This window comes from Rhinopithecus bieti, unplaced genomic scaffold (assembly GCF_001698545.2).
Source record: "Rhinopithecus bieti isolate Rb0 unplaced genomic scaffold, ASM169854v2 scaffold_21726, whole genome shotgun sequence".
Lineage (NCBI taxonomy): Eukaryota > Metazoa > Chordata > Mammalia > Primates > Cercopithecidae > Rhinopithecus > Rhinopithecus bieti.
The window spans coordinates 3,286,597-3,314,171 of NW_016811100.1; the positions used below are offsets into that span (position 1 = coordinate 3,286,597).

General features: G+C 36.5%; 2 long non-coding RNA genes across 3 annotated transcripts in view; one reads left to right on the plus strand and one right to left on the minus strand.

Moving 5' to 3' along the window:
- The window catches only part of LOC108543153 (uncharacterized), a 217,858-nt gene extending 192,208 nt beyond the window's left edge, over positions 1-25,650 (plus strand). Inside the window, exon 4 of the long non-coding RNA XR_001889497.1 lies at positions 25,605-25,650. This is a non-coding gene — a long non-coding RNA (uncharacterized LOC108543153). The remainder of the gene's footprint in view (positions 1-25,604) is intronic.
- On the minus strand, positions 23,523-26,816 carry LOC108543152 (uncharacterized). 2 transcript variants are annotated; one of them, XR_001889495.1, is made up of 3 exons: positions 26,339-26,816; positions 25,623-25,794; positions 23,523-23,613 (listed from the first exon to the last, which is right to left on the minus strand). It is a non-coding gene; the product is annotated as an uncharacterized LOC108543152 (long non-coding RNA). The 2 variants fall into 2 exon arrangements; XR_001889496.1 differs by lacking the exon at positions 23,523-23,613 and adding an exon at positions 24,654-24,809.
- Positions 26,817-27,575: the final 759 nt, after the last annotated feature.

Consider the following 27,575-nt stretch of genomic DNA (forward strand, 5'->3'; position numbering starts at 1 on the left):
TGAAGTCTTCTGAGTATGACATTTTCATTGTAGAAAAGGATTTTGGCTGCAAATTCAATGTATTTAAAAGATAGAAGGCAATACTAATTATGTATTGCTGCTCAAGTTAACTTCTTTAACTTATTTCTTTAAAAAACTGTTCATTTCATTCAAGTGGCCAAATTTATTGCTATATAGTTATTTTTACTATTTCCTTAATATCTGTTTAATATATGATTAATCTGTGATATTATTGCCTCCTTGATATGGTTTGGCTCTGTGTCCCCATCCAAATCTCATCTTGAATTGTACTCCTATAATTTCCATGTGTTGTGGGAGGGACCCGGTGGGAGAAAATTTGAATCATGTGGGTGGTTTCCTGCACACTATTCTCATGGTAGTGAACAAGTTTCACGACATCTGATGATTTTATCAGGGGTTTCCACTTTTGCATCTCCCTCATTTCTCTGGCCACTGCCATGTGAGAAGTGCCTTTCACCTCCCATCATGATTTTCAGGCCTCCCTAGCCATGTAGAACTGTAAGTCCAATTAAACCTCTTTTTCTTCCCAGTCTTAGGTATGTCTTTATCAGCAAGGTGAAAATGAACTAATACAGTAAATTGGTACCGGAAGTGTGGTACTGCTGAACAGATATCCGAAAATATGGAAGCAACTCTGGAACTTGGTAACAAGCAGATGTTGGAACAGTTTGGAGGGCTCAGAAGAAGACAGGAAAGTGTGGGAAGGTTTGGAACTTCCTAGAGACTTGTTGAATAGCTTTGCCTAAAATTCTGAAGTAATATGGACAATAAAGTACAGGCCTGGGTGGTTTCAGATGTAAATGAAAAACTTGTTGGGTACTGGAATAAAGGTGGCTCTTGTTATGTTTTAGCAAAGATACTGGTGGCATTTTGCCCCTGCCCTAGAGATTTGGAGAATTTTGAACTTGAGAGAGATGATTTAGGGTGTCTGGTAGAAGAAATTTCTAAGCAGCAAAGCATTCAAGAGATGATTTGGATGTTGTTAAAGGCATTCCGTTTTATAAGGATAGTGGAGCATAAAAGTTTGGAAAATTTGCAACCAGACAATGCAATAGAAAAGAAAATCACATTTTCTGAAGATAAATTCAAGTTGGCTATAGAAATTTGCATAAGTAATGAGGAGCCAAATGTTAATCCTCACAACACTGACAAAAATGTCTCCAGAGCATGACAGAGACCTTTACGGCAGCTCCTCCCATCAGAGGCCCGGAGGCCTAAGAGAATAAAGTGGTTTTGTGAGCCGGGCTGAGTCCCTTGCTGCGTGCAACCTAGGGACTTGGTGCCCTGTGTCCCAGCCACTCCAGCTGTGGTTGAAAGGGGCCAATGTAGAGCTCGGGCCATGGCTTCAGAGGGTGCAAGTCTCAAGCCTTGGCAGCTTCCATGTGGTGTTACACCTGCCAATGAACAGAAGTCAGGAATTAGGGTTTGGGAACCTCCGCATAGATTTTAGAAGATGTATGGAAATCCCTGGATGCCCAGGCAGAAGTTTTCTGCAGTGGCAGGGCTCTCATGGAGAACCTCTGCTAGGGCAGTGCAGAAGGGAAATGTGGGGTTGGAGTCCCCACACAGAGTCCCTAATGGGGCACTGCCTAGTGGAACTGTGAGAAGAGGGCCACTGTCCTCCAAAACTGAGAATTAAAGATCCACCTACAGCTTGCTCTGTGTGCTTGGAAAAGCCTCAGACACTCAACACGAGGCCATGAAAACAACCAGGAAGGAGGCTATGCCCTGCAAAGTCACAGGGACAGAGCTGCCCAAGACCATAGGAACCCACCTCTTGCATCAGTGTGACCTGGATGTGAGACCTGGAGTCAAAGGAGATCATTTTGGAACTTTAAAATTTGACTACTCGACTGGATTTTGGACTTGCATGTGGCCTGTAAACCCTTAGTTTTGGCCCATTTTTCCCATTTGGAATGACTGTATTTACTCAATACCTGTACCCCCATTGTATCTAAGAAGTAACTAGCTTGCTTTTGATTTTATACGCTCATAGGCGAAAGGGACTTACCTTGTCTCAGATGAGACTTTGGACTATGGACTTTCAGGTTAATGCTGAAATGAGTGAAAACTCTGGGGGACTGCCGGGAAGGCATGATTGGTTTTGAAATGTGAGTGCATGAGATTTGGAGGGGCCAGTGGTGGAACGATATGGTTTGGCTCTGTGTTCCCACCCAAATCTCATCTTCAATTGTACTCCCGTAATTCCCACATGCTGTGGGAGGGACCCAGTGGGAGATAATTTGAATCATGGGGTGGATTCCCCTCTCCTATTCTCATGGTAGTGAATAAGTCTCACGAGATCTGATGGTTTTTTCAGGGATTTCCACTTTTGCCTCTCCCTCGTTTTCTCTTGCCACCATGTAAGAAGTGCCTTTCACCTCCTGCCATGATTCTGAGGCCTCCCCAGACATGTGGAACTGTAAGTCCAATTAAATGTTTTTCTTCCCAGTCTTTGGTATGTCTTTACCAGCAGTGTGAAAACGAACTTATACACTCCTTAATTCCTGAAATTGCCACATTTTTTCTTGATCAGTTTCACTAGAGTTTTATCGATGTTGTTCATCTTTTCAATAAGCCAGCTTTGATTTTTCTCTTTTACTTTGTTGCATTTATTCTACTGCATTGATTTATGCTCTTGTCTTCATTATTTCACTCTCTCTGCTTACTTAAGGTTTAATTTATTCTTGTTTCACTAGTTCCTTTAAGGTACAACCTCAAATCATTAATACAAAGCCTTTTATTTCTTTTCTAATACAGCTATTCAGCTACATCTACCAGGTTTTGATACGTGATATTATGATTTTAACCTAGTTCAATTTTTTTTTTTAATTTCTCTTGTGATTACTTCTGTAATGCATAGGTTGTTTGGAGCCTGTTGTATAATTTCAAATATTTAAGAAATTTTCATATATTTTGCTGTTACTCATTTCTAGGTTAATTCTGTTACATTTAGAGAACATCCTTTGTATGAGTATAACCCGCTTACATTTATTGAATCTTGTTTTATGGCCCAGATTATTTTGGTGTTTTATGTGCATTTGAAAGGTGTGGGTTTTCTATTGTTGGGTAGAGTGCTCTATAAATATCAGTTAGACAATATTGGTTGATGAGGTTTTCAAGTGTCTCTATTTTTTCTGATCTTCACAATTCTAGCAATTGTTGGGAGTTTTCTGTGGAAATCTCCAAGGATAGTTTGGATTTGTCTATTTTATTTTTCAATTCTACCAGTTTTTGCTTCTTATATTTTGATGCTTTATTTTAGATAAAATGTCACAGGATCCTTAGGGTGTCACTTTTCCGGCTGAAAACCTCTGTGGCCAGTGGAACCTTTGCCCGAGTTTTGCTTGGGCACACTGGGCTTGTTCTGCCCACTCAGCCTGGCAGACTGCACTTGGTTCATGCTACCAGCATGGATCCCACACCTGCCAAGGGCAAGCCAGATGTGGAGTGGTGAGGGGTGTATGAGTGAGTGAGTGAGCATGAGATCTGGCCACTGAGCACAGCCAGGCATGCCAGCTGTGAAGGAGAGGGCAGCTCCAGGTGCCAGGAGAGGCATCGGCTCCCTGTGACACTGTGGCTGGACCAGGCATACTGCAAGCAGCTTCCAGGTTGGCACTGGGAATGCAGTGGCACCCGGAAACCTGGAGATGCCAGAAACCACAAAGCCTCAAAGAGGGTGTCACGGCTCCGGTTCAGTGAGCTCCTAAGTCTGTGCTCCCTGAAGGGGTACAGCTCTTCTGTCTTCTTGTCACCTGCAACATGGCACGCAAGAGGCATGTTTAAGACCTGTTTGTGTTACAGCTCTTTCAGCCCCACCATTAGGTGGGTCCTTGAATTCTTGTCTCACGTCCAGGAAGAATGAGATACATAGACAAGTGAGGGGTGAACAAGGTGAAGAGGTGCCTTATTGAGAACAGAACAACTCAGAGGAGACCCACAGTGGAAAGTTTCTCTCTACAGGAAGGTTATCCTATTGTCTGCCTGAGTCTGGCTGAGTTGGGGAGTGTTACTGGTTTCAGAGGGGAGGAAGTGCATGCTGATTGTTCCATGGACAGTCATGGATAGGCTGGAAAAAGCACCATAAGTTCTCACTCCAGTCTGGGCAACTGGCAGCCCGTCCCACTGACCTCAGGTTGTTCCTGGCCTGAAAGTGGGGTTTCACTGGGGATCTGCCCCTTTCCACCCAGGAGCCTATTTGCCTCCTGCTGCCATTAACCTGCCATCACAGTGCCCATGGCACCCAGACTGTTGATGCTGAAGGGTGCCTGCAAGTCCGTGCTGAGCCACCCTTAGCCCTCCTTCAGGCTCCGTCTCATGCTTGTGGGTATGCAGGAGACTAAGGCAGCAGGGGACTGGCGTGTCAGCACTGCCCTGATCACTCACATAGCAGACCAGGTAGTGACAGTGCCCAGGCTCAGCCACAACTTCACTCCGAAATTGGAGCAGGTGCCAGGAGCAGGAGAGGCCAGGCAGTGGGAGCAGGCACTTCCAAGCCTATGGGGAAATGGGGACTTCTTGGACCTGAGAGAGTGCAGAGATTCCAGGTCCAGAGATGCGGGTTGGCATGTGCAGCTGTGCCCAGAATGGTGGGGCTTCTGCCCCTCCAACTGGAAAGGGGCGGGACTTCTGCCTGTTCCCAGCTCCCACCATCTCCATGGAGCACACAGCCCCAACAGCGCTTCCCCCACTATAGCCAGCATCATGCAAGTGGCCACTCCAGATGGACTGCTGTTGCCATCACAAACACATTTAGTACTATTGTAAATGTCTTCTTGATGAAACAACTCTTTTGTCATTTTAAAATATCCTCCTTAAATGTGGTACTAATGGTTGTTCTGAAATCTATGTTCTCTGATACAGACATAGCTATTCTAGCTTTCTTTTTATTTATATTAAATGTATAGCTTTTAAAAATAGTTTTATTATTAACTTATGTAAGTCATTGTATTTAAATGTATCTTATATAGACAAGGTAGAGCTGGGCTTTTTGTTTTTTTTTTTTTTTATCCAGTCTGACAATCTCTTCCTTTTAATTTGAATGTTTAGACCAGTGGTTTTCAAATTTTCTGGTCATGTGATCCCTTTACACTCAACATGATTTTGTTTATGTGAGTTAGATATTTATTTGTTGATAGTCTATTAGAAATTTTAAAACATTAAAAGTTTATTGTTACATTTAAAATAAAACAGCATTACATTTTAACATGCATATACATTTATGAAAATAATAACTTATTCTTATTTTCAAAAAGAACTGAAAAAATGTAGCTTTTTATACATTTTTGCATCTACGCTTTCTATTTTTCTAATGTCAATTTTATATTTGTCCTGATTTTTAACCTTTCAAATTTTCTACATATTTATAGTATTTCTTACAATTAAAACATTTCTTTTGGTGTCCCCTAGGTCCATTTTTTTTTTCTAATGCTGCCTGTTTATATTCCTCTCTTCATTTATTTTGGATCAAGTCAGCAAAAATTTATATTTTCTTTTCTGAGTTAATTTATTGATTAAGAAATAGATTGTTGAGTTTCATAATTGGGTAATTTATTTTTTCTGTTTCTTGATGTCAAATCTGAGAATATAAAACCATAATTTTATCCTGATTTAATCAGTTGTGGCAGGTAGAATGCTTTTGTTACTCTTATGCAGTATTTTAGATGAACTATAAATTGGATTAAAGACATGATCTCTTCCCCACATATATCGTATTACATTTCCAAAGTATTTAGCCAAACACGAATTAACTAATTAGAAGGAAAGTGGTTACATAGAGAAAAAGCAGATGCATCAAGTCCTAACCAATTTTCTTGGATGCTAGCCTTCCTAATACAGCCACATGACTACTAGTGCCACCTTTCACAAGATGATTGCTAGATCTGAGAAGCTTCACTCTTTTCAATATGTTATTATGAACATGTTCATAATACACAAAAAATACACAAAATACACAAAAAAGATTAGTAAAATGAACTATGTGTACTCATCACCTAGAGTCAAGAGTTTGGATAAAGATCTTACCAAGCTTGTTTTATTTCTTTATTTTAATTTTCTTAATTCTTTTTTTTCATTTTATTTTGCTGAATTTTTTAAAAGCAAATAATATATATCATTTCATTTAACTCCCACATACTTTAGGGATATCTCTAAAGATTTTTTTATACAACCACAATGACATGATCTCACTTAACAAAATCAACAATAATCTTTGGTTTTACCCAATACTTGGTACAAGTCAAATTCTTCAATTGTCTCAAGAAATTCCTTTTTATAATTAACATATTCTAATTAGGATCTCCAAGTCCACATATTGCATTGAGTTGTTTTATATTGTAAGTTTATTTACTCTAACCTAGTCCATCTTCTCCTACTCCCTGCTTTTATATGCCATTGAACTTGTTCAAGAAACTAGTTCAGCTGTTATATAAAATGTTTTATATTCTGATTTGCTTATTGCTTACACATAATGACATATAACATCTTGTATAATCTATATTTTCTATGAATTGGAAAGTTGCTCTTAAAAGCTTGATTTCATTCATGTTTAACTTTTTGGGGGCAAGAATATTTCATAGATAGATCCATGTATTTTATATTTGATAACTTCAGAAGGTATGTAACGTATGGTTGTTCTACTTCATAGAAGTTGAAATTGATCAATGGTTTCAGGTGGTAAAAGATTGATCCTTCCATTGCTAAGTTTGCCATCAAGTTTTATTTCATGTTTTATCTATTGATGACCACTACCTAAGTCAATTATTTGTTTAGGGGTTGAAATATAATAGTTTAAAAATTTTTATCTTTTCTTCCACATTTATTTGCTAGATTTCTTCTGTTGTAATAGTTATTTCCAATGATGTGCAATATTTGTATTTGTATGATTTTAACTTTCTTATTAAGTGTAATTATAAATTAGTTTTTTCTTTCAAATGCATGAGTTTTCCAGTCAATAGATTTCAGTAATTAGACTTCATCTTCTTTGGTAATATGTATCCTATCTTTCTCCATGTTGATTCTTGTGTCATTTGGACACAACTCCATTAGTGTGGGATAGTGTTCTTGCTTTCTGGAACAAGATGTCTCAGGAAAATCTAGATTTTATACTTCAGGCATGTATCCAGCTACTTCTCTAAAGAACTTTGGTATTTATGGAGCACAGTCTTCATATATGAGCTGTCATTGCTACTGAGTTACTGTTGCTTTTAAACCTCATCAGTGGACAGTACTAGAAAATGCATATGCTTAAAGAAAATAGTCACAATTTCATACTATTTTCAAGTCAAAGTTACCATTATAGTTTTTTACTATTTTCTATGAATTTATCTTTATACCTTGTTTTCACACACTAAAATTTTTAACTTAGAACATCAACATAATTGCATACTTGCTATATTCTCCTATATCAAAATGGATCACATTATTAATTATATAATTCAAGTTATTGGCATCCTTATTTGATTTGAGTTTTGGAAGAGGTGTAATAAAATATTTAACTATTATTGTAGGTGTTTCTATTACTCTTTTATGTAATTTTGTTTTTACTTGTATGTATTTCTAAGCTCTGCTGTAAGGTACATAAAGGTTTAAAACTGTTATCGCTTTATAATCAATGTACAATTTGGCGATATGAAATATTCGTCTTTATCCTGTTTGATGCTTGTCACTTGAAATTTTATCTGTCAGAAAATACTATGTTATATTTGCCTTTCTTATTTAATACATCTTTATTTTCCAATTTTGGTGTTATGTTTTGATGTGCCTTTTGCAAATAGCTTATAATTCAAATTTGTGTGTGTCTTTGTATGTGCATTGCATATGTGTTTGTATTTATATAGCATCATTGCATTTTCCCCTTATTCTAACATTCTCAGCCTTTTAAATAGAGACATAGCTCTGCTATAAATTCATACTTACAAATATATAATTTTGGTTATACAATATTTGGGTTGAAGGTGAGGTGAACAAGTGTTCTTAGAATTTCATCATGATCTAAAGTATTATGGATTTTTTCTTCACAAACTAAAGCTAAGGTGGTTTAAATAAGAAGATTAAACTACAAGAAAAAAATTAAAAATAACATTTACGAATTCAGCTAACCTTTACAATTGATGCTTACACCAATTATTAGATACATGGTAAGTCATATGCATATAAAAATATGTGTGTCATAAAATGAATATATTGCTGGAAATACCACTCAGCCTACAGAAGATGGAAAGAAACAAAAGTGATACTCAATGTCTCTTCAATGAATTATCAAGTGAAAAAATTCCTTTAATTGTGCAGGGCAAAGAAAGTGGCAGAGAGAGTGGCAAAGATTTTTAGTTGCCAGAATTTTCCAAGGGCTCCTTTCCCTTTCTAGAAACCCCAGCAGTTAACCTTTTCTCTAACATCTATTGTGCTCAATTAGCTGGTGACCAAATGATGCCAGTAGCCTATAGTATTTCTTAATCAATTTTAGCAAGTAGAAATTAGCAAATGAATTGCAAAAAACATATTCTCAACATAATCCCCTGAGGCAGAGCAGGATTTCTGCTCTTTGGGAAAAACAAACTTGGAAATATATGGTGCAATGCTATAGCATGTGGAACAGCATTTACTGCTTTTGAAGTTTTAAGAGACACAAAGTTCATTCCATTGCCAAGGAATTTCCCAGTTGTGTGGTTTACCCAGATAATCAGATGCTTTCTGAGTTCAGCATTGATCATCTTGCATTTTATTGGTCTCTGTAGTGTCATTACTATGGTTCATTATACTGTTTGCAACTGTCTTGGCCAGCCTTGAAGATGGGTTCAAAAAGGCTCTCGTCCTGTGAACATTTCTCCAGCTTTGCCTATTCTGACTAAGTCAGCTAGGTTTCCTCCAGTCAGGAACTGATTAGGTGGGAAAGGCATGAAACAAAATCAAGTGTTGGGCGGGCATATAGATCAAAATCTCTTCTATGCTTGTTATCAGGGCTCATTCCTGAAGCCTCTCATGTAGGTACTTCTGTCCTATGGCCAGGGAGCCTGGCTAGGTTCTACCAGCTTTTAAGTTCTAGTGAAAAAGTTAAAATCATGCTTCTTAGATTTTTCCATCTGTGTACCATTGATAAACAGAACTCAATCTGGGAAGGGCTGGGTGTTTACGGGATGAAGTAAGTGGTCTCAGGTGGACAGCTCTGTGTGTGCATGTGTGTGCATGTATGAGCTCATGTGGGCGTGTGTGTACATGTGTGCATGTGCATGTGTAAAGCATGCCACCTGGCACTGTTCACCTTCATTCTGGAAAGTATACAATAATTTATTTGGGGGTCGAGGAATATTCTTCTACTCTCGATTTATAGACTTTTGTTGAAGTTCTACTGTGGGCATGAGGTTGGCCAATCAGAACATTATTCAGCTAGCCACAGTGACTAGTTCAGTGACACAACTGGATCCAGTGAGACTTAAAGCATTTTTTCCCCCCTGGGACTTGTAGGAAAAATGATTCTTGCTTTTTTCCCTGAATTTTGAAGCAGAGCTCTCTGACATCCGTCTTTTGTTTACAATAATGAAGTCAATATGGAAGAGAGAAGATTGTAAAATGAGATGAAGAAAAACATCCAGGTAAGCTAACCCTAAAGCCGGTCCCACCCACTGGCTTTTCATTTATATAAGTAAATTTGTTCCTTTTGTGTTTAAACCACTTTGGACACACATTGCCATTTGAAATGAACATACACAAAGTCCTTACTGATTCACTAATGCAAAACCTGTGTCCTTGAAATTCTTTGAAGTTTTTGGTTTTAGCCTAACAATTCATACACATTTAGCATTCAATTCCACAATATAACTATATTTTTTAAATATAAAACATGTTTAAATTATCATTCAAATTACTTAACTGTCTGCCTCAAAATTTTCAAGTAAAATTTATTTTCCAGGAGGAGATGTCATATTTACTATATAGTTTCTCATTCCCTTGACATAATTCTGCGTGTGCCAGGTGGTACATCTACTGCAATTTTAGAAACACAGACTCGAGGAGTTGTGGGTACAAGTATAATCGGGAACTTCTGAATACAGAAAGTTTTCAGGACTCAAAGACATGGAAATGTAGTGATAGCATAATAGGCTTTGTCATAAGAAGACCCATTTGGGACTTCACAAACAGGCTGCATTCATCCCATCCACAGAGAAAGCTCCTGTGTAGAGGAATGCATAAATATAAAAATTCCATAAGGTAGTGTATGAGGTTCACAATCTGAATTTCAAGAACTTTATTGAAATATCTATGTGTAAGCAGAGATATCCCACGTTATAAATTACGACATATGACACGAAAGGAAAGAAAGAATAGAGCTAATGCCTCTGGGGAGTACGTTTCCTTTTCTTTTTTATTTCTCAGAGTTATTTCCCTACCCCACAATAACTTACAGGTTATGGACTACTGAGTTCATTTTTTTCTCACAAAGTTAGTCTAAATATCTATTGTTCAATAGGCTCAGACTTTAGATGGTGATGAAAAATGGCATAGATGCTTGACTCATGCTCTGTGAAGACCCTATTTTACTGTGCATTGCCAAATGTCCACAGGCTGGAGGAAATAGGATATGATCAAACCACTAAATCTTTTATCAAATTTCTTTTAAGTGAACTTTTAAAGCAGGTGCACACACTTATCGTTTATAGGAAAGTGGAATAAAATTTCAACATCTGAATGATTTCAGAAATCCTGATAAAATGAGAAATATTCAGCCAAGTGTCTGGATTTCTTGTTCGTCTATTAGCTACCACCTCAGTAACTGAAGGCATATGAATTTTGCCTTTACTTCTTGATCCTTTGACTCATAAACCTGTAATGAACTCTAAATATCATATAGCATCTTCTCTGCCTGCTGGTCCAAATAATCTTAGATGGGGATTCAATGTCTCCACTTCTTACTCCATATTTGATTGTCATGAATTTTCTTTACATAGGAGGCTCTAGAATGCTACACAGCAGTCACAAAATACAGAAAATAATTTAAGATCCCACCTCAACATTCTGCAATAACAAAAGTTTAGCAAAAAAGAAGAGTATCACTTGATCTTCAGTTCTCATTCATCTGACCCAAAGGACAGTGACTCCAAAATTCATGGTTTCATTTTGAACTGCAGTATTATACTTGAACATATGATGCTTTTTTTCTTCCTTGGCTGAGCCTACTTGGGTGTCTTTATTTCTAATTTGTTTCAAGCAACTAAAGGAAATTAACACCACTTTGCACCCTAAAGATTAATGGCCAAGGAAGTTACCTCTCCGATGTTACAAAATATTTTTGGAGATCATTTCTTCCCCGGAGCTCATTTGGACTTACCTCATTCCCTGCAAAATAGAAACTGTTGTTAGCTGTAAGAGCTAGGAAAAAGCTGTCTATAGCTAGGAAAATAGAAATAATAACAATATTTTCAGAAATAGACATAATTAAAGACATTGAGCGCTGTCTGTAACGTTTTGTTAATGTGAGAATCATAAGAGGGATTTCTTTTTGTCATTGCATACAATAATAGCAACAGAGCAAAGGTATTCAAGAATTCAGAGCTCCCATACGTTGTTTTCTATAATTGTACTAATTTGAGTAATTTTGATCCTTGGTAGGTTATAACTATTTGGGTGCTCCTTAATTTGGCATCCACAAAAATGATTTAATGTGCTTTATTTTATACAATGAAATAATTCCAACATACTAGTTATTTAAGAATATATAAACAGAATGGAGTATTTATTACATATTAAGGAAAACTCTGGAATGTAAATATCAGTCATGGGCTGTAGTAATAAAAAATATGCATTTTAAGGAAATGGCAGTGCTCAATTATAGTCTACAAAATTGAATTTTATCCTATCCCCCTACTCAATTCTTCCACTGAAAAGCAGCAAGTGGGTTAGAGAGCACAACCAGACAGAGAAAAAGTTATATTTACTGGGTGTTTACCATGTTATTAAGCTATTTATAATAGCAAATGAAAGAAAAGTGTACATTTATCCAAAAAATTGGAGTGATTCAAGAAACACTAAACAAAGTGGAGAAAGGAGACAACTTATTTTGTAGCAATGCCTTGGATCACTATTTTCAAAAATGGATGAAAGATCTAAAGATATGAACCCTGACTGACATAGTGCTTGTATATGAGTTCTAGTTCCATGTTCAGGCCTGTCCCAGACAACCATGAAACAGGAAGCTTCATAATGGAGGAAGAACACAAGATCTAAACTTTCAGACACCCATTGCAATATTTATTTCTTAACCACACATTCTCTTCTTTTGTTTTTGATAAAATACACATTTTAGCATTCGGTTATAGGTCAAACAGTTCAAATGTGCTCAGGAAGTTTTCCTGCACACCAACTCTCTTCTTACTCACCGGAGGGTACATTTTTGTATCTGTTGTTAGTTTTATTGGTTATACCCATAATTTTAAATAACATGGTTATTCTTCTCTCTCTTGATTTTAACGTACTACAGTGTCCAGTGATGACCGACTATGAGATAAAAATTTCACTCATATAAACTGTCTACATGGTAAATAGAGTTGGGAGTAATTTGCATTTCTCATACAGTGTACTTGATAGTTATGTTACACGAATATTATTTATGGATTGGGAAGCATTCCCCCTTTTTCTGTTTTACGATAGAACAACATAACATTATGAAAGACAGTATCTACCTTAAAATGTGGTGGTAGAATTAACTTACACAACTGTCTGTACTTTTATTGTGTGAGGATTTTAAACATCTATTTCAACCTCTTTAATAGTTACAGGATTTTTCAAGCTTTCTCATTCTTTCTAAGTCTTTTTCATATTATATATGTCTAAGTCTTTGTCTATTTCATCAAAAGTTTCAAATTGTGATATGCTGGCAAAAGCACATCACAGTTTTTTCTTACAGATGATTATATTTGCAATTCTTGTCTTATTGGCACCAATTCAGTTCTAATATACTTTATTTTTTTTTTTTTTTTTTTTTTTTTTTTTTGAGATGGATTCTCCCTCTGTCACCCAGGCTGGAGTGCACTGGTGCAATCTTGGCTCACTGCAACCTCCACCTCCCGGGCTCAAGTGATTCTTCTGCCCCAGCCTCCCGAGTAGCTGGGACTACTGACATGCACCACCACGCGTGGCTAATTTTTGTATTTTTAATAGAGACGGGGTTTCACCGTATTGACCAGGCTGGTCTTGAACTCCTGACCTCGTGATCTTGCCGCCTTGGCCTCCCAAACTGCTGGCATTACAGGCGTGAGTCACTATGCCCAGCCTAGTTTATTCATTTATAAAAATCTTTTCTCCCCTTGAACAGTCTAGCTAACATTTTTTTCTACTTTATTAGCACTTAAAATTTTGTTTTGATTTTTTTTCTAGGATTTTAAAATATTTATGGATTAGTAACCTTAATTTTATTTGCCCCTCTTTTAATTTGTCTGAATTTATTTTGTTATACCTTATAACTTTTAAAATTGGATACCTATTAATTTGTAGCTTTTCTCTTTTCCAAAGTAAGAATTTTAAAACTGTACACTTTCCTGTAAATACTGTTTTACTATCTTGCAAACTTTTCATATTCTTATTACCTTTTAGTAATAAAATTTAATTATAGTTTATTATAATTTATGTTTCCATCATTATTTCTTCTTTGACTCCTGAGTTATTTAATGAAGTGCCTGTTTGTCTTTTAATTTCCAAATATATAGTGTTTTAAAATTTACTGACTTAATAAAATTGTGGTCAGAATATATGGTTAGTCTGATGATAATTCTGTGATTTTTTTTGTGTGTTGCTTTATAATCTTAATAATAATCAAGTACTGTAAATGCTTTAGATTTTCTTGAGAAAACATGTATGTATTCTCTATTTGTTGTATATAGTTAGATCAAACTTGTTTATTATGTTGACATCTCCCACTACTCTAGACAAACCAGAATGATTAGACATCTTAGATAAAAGGAAAAACAGCAGTTACACGAAGAAATGAGATGGCCTACAGGGAATAAGCATTCAAGTGCTATTTTAAAAAAAAACATGAAATAAAAGGGCATATAGTATTTTATTTAAAAAATAAAATAAGCTTCAGATTGAGTCCTCTGTCTTCAAATTAGAATGCAAATATTTATAATACAAATGTAAGTTATAATGTAAGACAGCCTATGACAAAATAATAATAGCTTCCTACTATTTACCATACTACACTAAACTTTTAAATTTCTAGTTTTTGAATTATTTTATTCAATTCCCTCAACAAATAACTGAGGTTAGAAAGTACTCTGTCCCTTTTACAGATGAGACTTAACAATTTATACCACATAAACTATCTGGTAAGTGATAAGTGATTAGAATAGTATCTGATCCAATCTCTGTGCTCTACTATAAATCATTACACTCTTCCGCCAAGTTCTTACTAGGGTCTTTGCATTATACAAAAGAAGTGTGATTTGTTCTTGCCCTCAATGATGCTGTACTCTTATTAGGGTGACAAGTCTCATGCATTAAAAATAACTAGAAGATGGTACTAGTTAGTGAAACAATAAAATTCTAACATCAAATTAGTACGTCAAGTATATGCTACAATGTATATGGTATTATGAGACTGTCAGGGAGGAGAGGTCATTATCACTTGAGTTTTTAGAAAAACTATCAAGAAAGAGGTGGGATTTTAGACGGAAATAAAAATACTGATAGGATTCAGATAGAGGAAATATGTTCAACTGCACTGTCTAACTGGAGGAAGAAGCATTGGTTTATATGATATATTCTATATAATGTTAGTATGTAGACTTGCTAAAATATGATGAGAATTGCATAATTAGAGAAAAGAAGAAAGGGCCATCTAAGCTAAAGCTGCAGTGGATAGGAATAGATGCAGTGTCTATGTCAGAGAAAGAGTGGAGGGGGAATAGGAAGGGACGTTCGAATGGGTTAGGTGGCATCAATGCTATAGGACTGGACTTGTTTCAGAGGAAAAATAGAGAACCATTGCGATGTTTCTTTTTTCATAGGGGAATGATACAAAACTAATCCCCTCGTTTCTAAATTCTGATGGAAAGGAAATAATATCAGAAGAAAAAAAATATTTTCTACTATCTCACTCTATCTAATGCATTTCATTATTTCCTAACTCTCCAGGATTGGAAGATTTGGTTTGGATGTGATTTAAATTTATTTTATTAGAATGTAAGTCTATTTCTTCTCTTGTCTTTTCTCCATGAAAATAGGCAAAAAATTGTGATATTTTTCAATGTAGTCATAGTTTGACTTTTAATCTGTTCTTAATTTCTGAATGGTCTTATTGGAAACTAGTTTTATTTATCACTTGAACAGAAATTTTAGCTCCCTTGTCACCTGAACTCATCTTTCCTTTTGGGACGAGGAGTGACACACATACTACATGTCAATTTAATTAAGAAATCAGTCCAATTGATTTGACTTCTGGTAAATTTATTCATTGTACTGAATTGTATACATTTTTAAAAACCAGTTACACTGGCGGCATGCAAAATCAGTCCAAATTTTGGTCTCAGAACCGTTGAGTTCAGCAAAGTCTTCTGAAAGCTGAGAGGCCTAATCATGAATTTGCTTTCAACTGTTGAACCGGTGAAGATTCATTCCGAATAAAAGTATGTGACATTGTGCTGAGAGTTACATGACAATTAAAATGAAAACATGATATTGATCTTAAAATTCCTAGCATTGTCCAGAGTTAATTATAGGCTTCTGATTGGTCAGCATTAAACTACTCCAAAATTAAAAAAGAAACAGTGCATTTCTCCACCTCCTCACTTCTTAACACCAAGCTGCACCTCAAGAACACAGAGTTTATGTATAGTTGGGTTTACATTCAGCAAAAATGTTTGCATGTCAGGAGTTGATAAGTACATGAAGTGTTTGTTATTTCTCAACTGACAAAGATACTGAAGGATTTTTGTCTTCCTAAATTTTGTTGGATTTTGAAGAAAATTAAATCAATGTACACTTATCATATAGCACTTTTATATATGCTGCTTTCGGATTTGAGAAATTTTCTAAACTTTTTTATTGTTTTCTTCAAACTGACAATGAGAGAAACTGTCCAGGTTTTGCACCTGATGTCATCTGCAGGGGCTAGGCTGAAATAAACTTGGAAAGCTTTCCCATAGTGCTTCAATAGCAAGGCTTGGTCACTAATATATTTTTTTCTTCAAATGTCAATATTGAACTTTACCTGACATCAAAACTCATACGGCTGGGTATTTTAGGTTGTTTATCCAGAATCTGACATACTTTAACCTACATGGTTCTGGTGATAATTGCTGAATTTCCAGATTAATAGGAAAACTGGCACAATACTAGATAATATCAGAGTTTGTTATTTGTGAAGTGCCAATTTTCTGTAATTAGGGAAAATTGCTAATTATCACTGGAACTATTCATTAATATTTGGAGGAAGATAAAAATTAATAGAAATGCATTTTTAGTGGTTAAAATTTTGAAAGACCACCTGCTATCATCACTTTGATGAATCCAGCTTTTTGTGTCTTATCAAACAGTTGAGCAGTTGTGAGTGAAGTGCAAGTATGATCATTTTCCCAAATGTTATGATGGAATGTTTAAAGTGAAAGAGTTACACGTCACCTTACTAGTACTTCCAGTCTTCAAATGAAGTTGGGAAAGCCCCATATTTAATCATTTAATATCAATATCTTTTTAAAAGGTCAAAGTGGCCTTGGTTTGATTAAATGAAGGGGGCAGAGCTCTACATTTATTTTATATTATAAAAAGAAGCTTTGTCTACAGCAGTGCTAATTATCACCATTATATCACATAATTTTAGGAATATGATAAATTTATAGACAATGGCATTGAGAAATGAGCTATCATTTTGAAAGTTTATAGAATGTTTACCCTAGACAGCATTTTAAGCCGGACTTCTAAGCATGTTCTTTGACTCAGAATTAAACAGTACAAATGTAATGTTTGAAAGCTCTAAAACTAATACATTTTGCCTTATCAATAAGAGTTTAAAATTACATTCATTAAAATATAGAAAATATCCAAAAGATGATAATTGTTTTAAGCTAATGGATGCTAAAATCTTTATAAGATAGTAAATTATTAATTTATTCAACAAATAGCCCCTGAGCCTTTACCCTAAGAAAGGTACTTGGGCAGCCGTAGGAGACTCCTGGGTCACTGTACTAGATGAACTGAAAGGGAAGAAAACAAAGTTGGCAAAGAAAGCTGGTGATCCAGGGTCAGGAGGAAGCTGAAACGAGCTTGTCTGCAGGGGATAGACCAAGAAGACTGAGTGATTAAAGCGGTGCCAGTGAACTTAGGGTCAGGAAGAGAGTGAACACAGAGTCAGGGAACCAGTGAGGGTGATAAACTGAGAAATTGGAAAAGATGGCCTTGCCTGAATGGAGCTGTGGACATGATTCAGTTCAATTCAGTGCAGTATTGATTGAGTTCCTACTGGATGTTCAATGTATTATAGTCCACTCATAACTTTGAAAAATTAAAAAATAAAAACTGGTGAATAGACATGAAAATTCACCTGTATTGTCAAATATTCTTCCTCCTTTATAGCAGATAGTAATACTGATGATTAAATGTAATTTCTACTGGGCAGTAGATAGTGTTTTGCAACTTAGGTCTTCCAAAGCACACATAGCCTTTCAGAATGAGAAGGGATCTCAGATGTAACCTAACTTAACTTGCTACTCCACGCTGAAATCTCTGAGGACATTTGCTCTAGGGAGATGATCTTTTGAAGATTATGTTGTATGATCAAAGAAGGGAGATTTGCAGTTACTCTTTTATTTCAGCCTGGAAACACTGCTCTAGAGAAATATCCTCAGTAGCTTCCTTATCGGTACTGTTTCCAGTACTGTTATTTTAGCTTTGCCCCATTGGTATCAAGTTCTAGCATGATGATATTTTGTGCAAAACCTGACACTCAGGATTAATGCAATTTCCAGATGTGCCCTGATCAGGAAGGGACCAGGGAATGTTGCCGAGGCTTTATGAATGAATGTGTCTGGCTTGAAATAGATCCCATTTGGCCACGGTATCAATCAGAGTCCTTAGCCATAAGTAGCAGAAACTCATTGCGACTGATACATGGAGAAAAAAAAAAAGTTGTTCAAAAGATACTGGGTAGGTTACAAGGGCCAGAGAACTAGGCTCAGAGTTTACATGACCAAGAATGGAGCCCCAGATTGCGTTTCAAGAGGAATTCTGGTGGAGCGACCACTGCCACTGGGCATTGGGTTCCATAGCTTTACTTCCTACACCACAGAACTTGGAACTTGGAGCTTTGCCTGGAGTCATAGCTGCTGCTGTCTGGATGCTGCAGAGCAGCTATCCAATTTTTCCCATTCACGATCTGGGTATGGCTAGGACTCATGCCTATGCTGTGACTGCGAGAATGGCACACTGTGCCAAATAAGGGGAGGATTCTCTAAACACAGGCAGGGATTTCAGAACCTGGAAAGCTGACAAGATTAGCAAAATGACCCACAGCACATCTTGACCACCTTAATTCATACTTTCTTACTCTTAGACTCATGCAAAGACCAAAAACTCAATAAATGTGTTGCTTTTCTAAGATGTCCTGGGATAGGTAGGAAATTAAGTGTTTTAGTTTCTTAGTAATGCTTTTTATTGCAAGTTTATAGAAAGACTGCATGTAGGAGCAAGACTATCAAGGATGTTATTTTTTAAAGTTATTCACGATGAATAAGTCCTGGAGATCTACAGCATAGTGCCTGTACTTAACAATACTGGATAGTATACTAAAAAATTTGCTAAGAGGGTAGATCTTATATTAAGTACTGTTTTCATAAAAATAATTATAATAAAGGAAGTTTTGGAGGTGATAGGTTTGTGGCATAGATAGTAGTGATAGTTTCACGGGTATATATTCATCTCCAAAGTCCCTGAGTTGTATAGGTTAAATATGAACAGCTTTTTGTATGTCAATCATACCTCAATAAAATGGTTTTCAAGAAGTACATAAGTGATAATACAATACAATGTGAAAGATTTACTACCTTTAGCCTATGTGGATAACCAATGATCCTCTTTTGTTCAAGTGCTTGTAAATCACTGGCATTAATAGAAGAGTACGTGGAATTGTCATGGTTTGTACTGTGTTTCATGACAGAACTTCATTTATTTGGGAGTTGAGAGTTCAGAACCTCTTCCTCTCCACCCCCAACTGTGCATTATTAGATTGGATTATGATATGAGGTATGGAATGCGCTTAATCATACAGTTTCTTTACACCCCATCACAGTGTCTAATGATGGACCTGGGTAATAATCATAGCACAAAATTCATCGAGTGCTCTCTGTGCTGCTAGACAGCATTCTGAATGCGTTATGTTAGTTATTCATGCAGTCTTTACCACAGTCCTAGGAGGAAGGCACTGTTATTATCCCATTTTGCAGATGAGGACATGAAAGTGGAGAGATTCAGTTTATCTGCCCAGGATTCTGCTTATTCTTCGTGGCCAGAGGCAGGGTTGGAACCCAGACAGTCTGATCCCAAATCCTACAGTCAGACCCAGTTAGTCCGGCTGCTAGCTGGAAAATTAGAGACAGTGATTATATCGTGTTTTTCCATGGTGGGTCAGAAGTAGAATTCCTGCTGTAAAGGTGCTTTTGCTCTGGTAGATGGTACTTCTCAGTTGAAATGAGAAGCCATTTTGCTGCCACCAGTACAGAAAAATATGTCGACCTTTTTTTCTTTCAGTTCAATCTCAACTGCAGGGAGTGATGGGACTACCCAGTGTGAAAAATATTCCAAGCATCTCAGCTGATAAATTCTAATGGAGCTCTGATGCCTTTTGTGACTTTGTTCAGATTCGTTTAGTGCACCAAGCATAAACTGCTGAAATCTTTTACATACAACCATTGTATTGCCTATTAATTAGAACCGTCTTTTAATTGCACTGGTGCTCCAGAATTAAGTTAATATAGTTACAGGGATAGAATCCCCTTGGGGGAAAAATTCTTTATATGAAGCTAGTGATGTTAAAAACAACAGAAGTAGCAAACAATAAAACTCCCAATAACATGTACAAAACACCCCACAAAATCTTCATAAATCATTTATGGGTAAAACTCCCTTTTCCTGGCTGCAGAGTATGATACACTTGGTGCTTAGCTCCTTCCACAGCCCCACTGTGAGTCGTGATGCTACTGAAACTTTCATTCTGTGTCTTCGTGTCCCTCTTTTTAAAACCTTATTCCTTCTTCTCCCCTAGATGAGGTAGCTGGTATCCTTCTGTTTCCAGATTCTCTCCTTTAGTCAAAACAGGAAATGATCACACCTCAGTCTTTTCCCTTTGATGGATTTGTTCTATTTTTTATTTCCACTAAGGGACCATTGTCTTTTCCAAGCCTTTGCATTTTAGGCCATTTTAATTCTCAGTATCTAAAGGAATGTCAGCTATTGATAAATGTTGGGGAAATTTGGGGTAAGGGAGGAAGAACTAAAATCATTCAAATGCAGGATCTGAAGGGAAACTTAACATTTTTGGGTGACATCGAAGTTGAGCTGGGGCAGAAGAAAGGTTCATGGTCCTTCTCCCAGACCCTCCAGTCCTCCTCGCAACTCAGACCTGGGCTGTTGGCAGATCCTGGCCTCAGCTCCCCTCCCTCACTGGCCTCCAGAAGTCCTTGCCCTCCACAGCACCCACCCTTCTTTCTTTGAGTCCCTCTCCCTTCCCACACCTCCAACCTCAGCCGTACCTCTACTTCCCTCTCTCTCACCAAAAATGCCCAGAAGTACGTTTGCTAATTGTTATCCGAAGCTATTTTGGTTAATGTCATGGCACATATTCATTAATGGATGTATGACTACGTCGAATGCTGCTTTGAATAATGCTGCCTTGAGAAATAAGTCTACAAACGTCGTTATATCACAGTCTATGGCCTATATTTCAAATAGTATTAGCTCCTTACTCTCTAGAGTTCTGAGTCAGACTTTTTATAGTTCACATAACCTAGATTTGTGAGTCACTATGTACAATAAGTAGCATTCCCACGGCAACCACGTGTCTTGGAATCAGTTCCAGGTGTCGTCATGGCCATTGACACCACTGCCTTCTGACAGGAAATGTATTGTAGAATTCATGTTGTTCTCAGGCCTCAGTTTCCTCATCTCTAAAATGAGAGTGTTGGATAAGTTAGTAGTTCTAATGCTTACTTTTAATCCGTGGCATCTCCCATTTATTTTTCATTTGAAATAAAACTTTTGAATTTTATCTTCTACCTAAATAACATATTTTGTTTTGTGTTTCAAGATGAAGCTCATACTGAGTAGGAAAAAAGGAAAAAGCAAAGGATCAAAGCTGGGGAAAATACTGGACCATGTGCTTCACCTCATGGTGCCAAATAAAGAGAAAATGGGGAGAAGATAGGGACAGATAAATATCTATTTGCTCACATTGTGCTCTCATCCTTGGCAGCATGTTGACAATGCCCTGGAAATAACTTATTTTTCTTGCAACCTTTCTCCAGCCTGATTGGTCAGCCTCCAGAAGATGTGGCATTTTGTAACTACTAGTGTTCTCGTGTGGATTCAGAAGAAATTAAAAATGAAGCCAGTACCAAGGAACAAATGAAAGCTGGCCATTGGCAGCAGATCTTTCCAGCAGAGTGAGGGCAGCCACTGGGATAACGCATGGTCTAGGATTACACAGGCTGACCTTGCCAGGCCCTTGTTTCTCTGACTCGATGATAGTCAGCAAGACACAATCCATATTCATTGGCTGCATTTTCTTGGTTCTATTTTGTTTAGTCTGGTCTCCTGACCTCTTCTTTCCCCATGTTGTAGCTCCAAGGTTTTGAGGATTACTCTGCTGTGCATGCCTTCTTTCCTATCACCTCTGCTCCCATTCAGTCTCATTTGTTTACCTGTTTCTTTCTTTCTTCTTCTAGCTTTTAAGAAGCCTGTCAAATGTCAATCCCTGGAGTCCCAAGTGGCAGCTTCCTCAATTCATTGACTGACTAATTTTGCTCTTTACTTTGGAGATGGGGCTAAGATTTCTTTTAAAAAGAAACATCAAACTGCCTGTTTATGTCCCTAAGCCTCAAATAATTAAAAAGCATATTGTTTGAGAAAAGATCACTTCTATCGAGCAATCCACAAGCAAGAAAATCCAATTTTCCCAAGTGAAATTTCTGACAAACCACAGATTCTTTCTAAAGAAGCAGAACACCCCTCTCTGGTGACCAGGCTACCATGTTCCTACATTGACATCAAAGAAGAGTCTTTCTGCATAAATAGACTGTGTGTTAATAAAATAATATTTATGATTCAGGTTTTTTTTTTCTTTCCAATATCAAGCTGTATCCTGCAGGAACAAAAATAAAAGAAGTTGATGTCTACAATATAACTATTAAGGGGAAATTTGCTCCACTGTTATTTGGACGTAATTGGTACTGAGCACCACAATGCACTTGTAATTGGGTCTGTACTTGTTCACTTCAAGGGTTCCATGCTATTTCTACTTGAACCCATTTTTTTGACACCGTTCAGCTCAGCAGTGCCAGCTAACTCTTGTTATGCAGTTGAAAAACTGTGGCCATTAAAAATAGGATACGGTGTGATTTTGTTTTGCAGCACTGCATGGAAAATCAGTTGCTGTTCATAACAGCTCTGTGGTTGGTTGATTTAAAGCAGGGGGGTGACTTGGAATTGACAAGCAGACAGTTTGTGAAAAGGGATATTGTATCTTTAAGGCTTTCTGACTGATTGTGTTTAACTGCGCCACACAGCAGGCAGTAATTAGGCTGTAGCTTCACCAAGAGACTTAAAGCACTGGCTCTGGTTCTCAGTTCTCCAGACTTTTTTTTTTTAAGCACAAACATTTTTTTTTTATTTGGATTTGAATACATGATAATTTTTTAAAATTGTGAGTGAGTGTGTGAGTGAGCGCATTAAAACCCAACCCAGCGGCTTCCTGTGCAGGCCGCCTCAGGGACCACCCTGTGCTGATGGCTCTTGGGCTCTAGGGAGACCAGGCAGCCGCACTGGGAAGTAGTAAGAACTCTGATAGGACAGCATGATGCCACTGCCGGAGAAGGTCAAGGTGCTCTTGAAATGAAAGGATGTCAGCTCTTACAACGCAACACAGTATCTTCTGGCCCAGTTCACAATGTTAATGAGACTCTAGTTGAAGTATGCTACTAAGATTAATAGACAAAATGCCCAATAATTTTTATTTAGGGGAAAGTGGAACTTTCTTTACCTAAAGCTGTTAAGTAGAAAAAGGTGTATTTTAGAAGTAAATTGAGCAAACCATTAGCTTAAGGAGTATTTTCTATCTACCACCCTGCCTTCCTTGCTCCATATCCCCTCCCATTAAAATACCTCATTGCTGTTTTGGAAATCAGTGAACATCATCAATTTGTTATTATTTGTTAAAGATGGAGTTTTAAGCTTTTTATGCATTTGTTATCACAAAGGTGCAGTAGACATATTTTACATTGACTTTATGAAAAATAAACGTTCAATTACAGTGGGGTTGACCACGGTGACTGTCTTCATTATCAATCAGGCAACAGAGGCTGAGTCCCAACTCTGTGCATGACACTAAGTTGGACACTGTGGGAGAGAAACATTGTTCTTAGAACATAGTTGTGATATTTTCCAGAGCTATGTATGAAGTTTTCTTCCTCTTGTTTTTTATATAGGTGAGTTATTCCAATTAGATTTGACTACCACTTAATTCTTAAATTTCTATGTTGTTATTTTTTCTTATTACATGATTTTTTTACCTTTCTTACTTTATTATTTATGTACATAAATATCTTTGCTTATTCATTCTTATACTTCTGTCCATTAAAGATATGTATGGACTATAGATGATGGTGGTTTTAAATTATAATTCCCCATATTTGGGGACGACGTCAGAGTTTTTGACGTTTTACCTCCCAGTATGTCATCTATGTCTTCCTACAACATCCTGAGGGTGACTGGGGAGGTGATATCATTATCTTTTTAAAGGCTCGAGGGCTGGACAGTGAAAGGGACTTGGCTTAGGAATCAGGTTCGCTGACTGTCTGTTCTTGTCATAGTAATAGGATCATATATTCAGCCCCCAAATGAACCATTTTCTAATTTAAGAGTAATGAAAACATTTTAGTATAGCTTTACCATTTTAAAACATAGTTTAAAAATCAAACATAGGCTATCATAAGGAGATTCTGATTTTTAAAAGTTGCTTCTACTAATTTTGAGTTGATGTTTGTCCTTTCTCTGTAGAGTTAAAAACTTTTGGAAGCTCTCTATTCTCTTGGTTTTGATATTTTGGGGCTGCCTTGAAGATAAATTACTTTAATCTGTGGGCTAAGTTGCACTGATGTATTTATCTTTCTCAACATGCTTTGTCCTAAGGTCAGTACTTTGAAAGATTTGATCTAAATAAATTATAAATGTGTATCAAAATCTATTTGCTATTAGAGCAAATTAGAAATATGTCCCACTATTGCTTTGAATGTAACAAAGATGAATTCCATTCTATAGTTCAAATTTCAAATGTAAGTGTGTACTTATATATATGCCTACATCTAAATGTCGAGGTCAATAATGCTATAAATTTCTAAGGTTGGTTTATTCCATAGTGCTGATAAATGTACCTTGGAATTAGGATGTACAGAAGATCAAAGATTAAATTGCAATTTTTTTCCAAAGTGACAATGAGCCTAATTCACTGTCAGTTAAAGCCAGGTGTTTCTCCCCCTAGTATTAAGTTCTTCAAAACAGTGGCTGCATAGGACACCATTCGCAGAGGCTTAGCGCTGGGGAGAAAATGATTACATTAAATCGAATGATATGAATAATTCATGACATCACATTTTGTAATCCTGGTGCTAAGCATAAAACCAGTGGTTTATTTTTTAGCAAAATGTTTTTGTATCATTTTAGATAGTGCATAATGCAAAACAATAACTGCATACATAATGCAAGAAGGATGGTGGTGAATAGGGTATTTAATAGTGCTTGCAGCATCATCTGGGGTGTGATCACAATAAACATGTTTGGATCCAATGCCCATGGGTGCCCAACGTTTGCTGGAATCTTCTGAGTCCAATAGAATGGCTGCCTTTTAATTTGTTTTTGAATATTCCACCTGACCTTTACCATGGATCTGAAAGTCAGTCCTTGTATATTGCTAACACTACAAATCCTTTCGTCCCCTCTCCTTTCAGTTTACTTGGTGGGCAATCCTATTGGGGGTAAACTGCTGATTTTTTAAATGGCATTTTATTTTCCAGTATAGAGTTGGAAATACCAGAAAAATCCTTAGAATTTGAACTTTTATTTTCTATAAAGAACTTAAATGTTCTGGGGTAAAATGTCAGTTACTTAACAATTCATCCAAGTACTTATTAGAAATGTCATTTATATCTCTAAGACTAAATAAATGATGCCTTGTATTTGAATCTTCTCCTTATTTTCTAGAGAAAGCATCTTTTCTTTATAATTATCAAAGGAAATCTAGGATGTCTCTGCAACCTTCATAAAACAGTTTCCAGGTCATGCACACTGTAGCAATACTTTAACACTAGTCTGATTATTCTGCTGCATTTCAGGCTGAAATAATTGTGTACCTGGACCATCTGCGGCTGCCTCTTCCAGCACCTTCCCGTGGACTGCTTCAGGGCACTCTCTGGAAGCCAGAATGGACTCCTGCTGATTCTCCCACATATTTGTCTTGAATGAAGGAATGGCGTATGCCAGTGGATTTCAAAGCTTCTCACAAAACATCTCCACATCTGAAGTCTCAAGAGTTTATGTCAAGCATTTGTATTACTTACAACTAATTAAATATACCATTCCTGTTTTACAACATGAACACATCTGCTGATAATGTTGTAACTTGTATTATTATTATTTATTTGAAACAATACATTAATAATTAATGACTAGGTCAGTAATATAAAACTAATATCTTGACCTATTTAGAATAGACATTAATTATCACATGTATAGAAAATAGTGTGATTTTAAATATTTTTTCACAAAAAATAATTTGGAAGCATGTTAAAATACCTCATTTCCATATTATTTATTTACTGTGATTTGGAGACTATTGTTTAAAGTTTTATTTTACAAGACTAAGCAGACTGTCAAAAAAGAATAGGTTATGAATATTAAAGAAAAGGCAAGAGAGTTGGCATTTGGAAGTTAATTGTAGTGATTTGTTGAGGTTATCTAAGGGAAAATACCAGATGACCCCATTATTGGATTTGAATGTAAAAATGCTGGATGAATGATACATGGTAGCCTGAGATCTATTGTTCTTATCAGAGAGATATAAAATTACCTAGATTTAACTGAAGGCAGATATCAAACTTGCAAAAGAACTGATATTCTTCAGAAGAGTGCAAATTCTATGTTAAAGACACAAAACAGATTCTTATTGCTTAATACTCTGCCACAGTTCGATAGTGACAGAAATTGGTTTCCTTTTTCCTCCCTACCCCTACTGTCTTATTTCTACAATTCTCTGTAAAGTTACCAGTTTTGGATGACTGATTCTGGTTTTACTATATGATCACTTGATCAATGGAGACCTGCCCATCCTGCTTCTGACTATTGTGATGTCATAGTAGAGCTGCTTTAGACAAATCCAAAGTACTCACTTCTTCCTCCAATTTATTCTTACCTGGTTTAAGAAAACAGTAACTTATTTTTGGCAGAGTCGATCAAAAATGAGAGGAACTGTCCATAGTAGTATAATTTTAGTTTGAGTACAGAGAATGATAAAAGATATTGCTAAAATAAAATCCTACGTAACTAAGTAGCAACTCTTTTTACCTTTTTCTTTAATAACATAGCTATTTTATGCTGCATAAAACAGAATACAGGTTTCAGTGCCTGTTTGGCCACTTAGAACCTCCTCTTCTTTATTTATAAAATGGAAGTACAGAAACTGTGCTGGGTTTAATAGCGAAAATAAAATAATGTATAGGAGAATATCTTGTAATAATGTTTTATAGAAAAAATTATTTTATCTGTTAGAAGATTATTTTTTTCTTGTCAGTTAATGCATTACTAATTATTTACTTTTAAAAAATTAAATGTGCTAAAAAAGCAAATAAGTCAAAGCCATTGGGAGGTGCACCTATATTTTGAAACACTCTTTTAAGCATGCCAAATTAGTGACATGGGCTTTCATGTGTATCTTGCCTTCACACACTTAAATGCATAACCTTGAAAGTAATAAAATTTGCTGAGTTGGCGATTTCCCTGCCTCCTCAGAGCATATGTCAACTGAGCAACAGAGAATTTGCTGTAGCAAAAAGAAAGATAGTTCAGTGAAAGCTTGTTTAATAATTAATCCGCTGAGTAAGTGTCTGAATATTTGATAAATATTTAGTCACCATGTGTATCACGCAGCACTGGTTGCATACCAAAGAATTTGCAAAGGTAAAAACTGCCAGTCATAGGCATCAAAGATTAGGAGATTTCATGATCACAAGCCAGAGATGTGCAAATTATTCCACATAACATAAATCCAGAACTATAAATCCATGACTAGCCACCCAGTGTTATTCTAG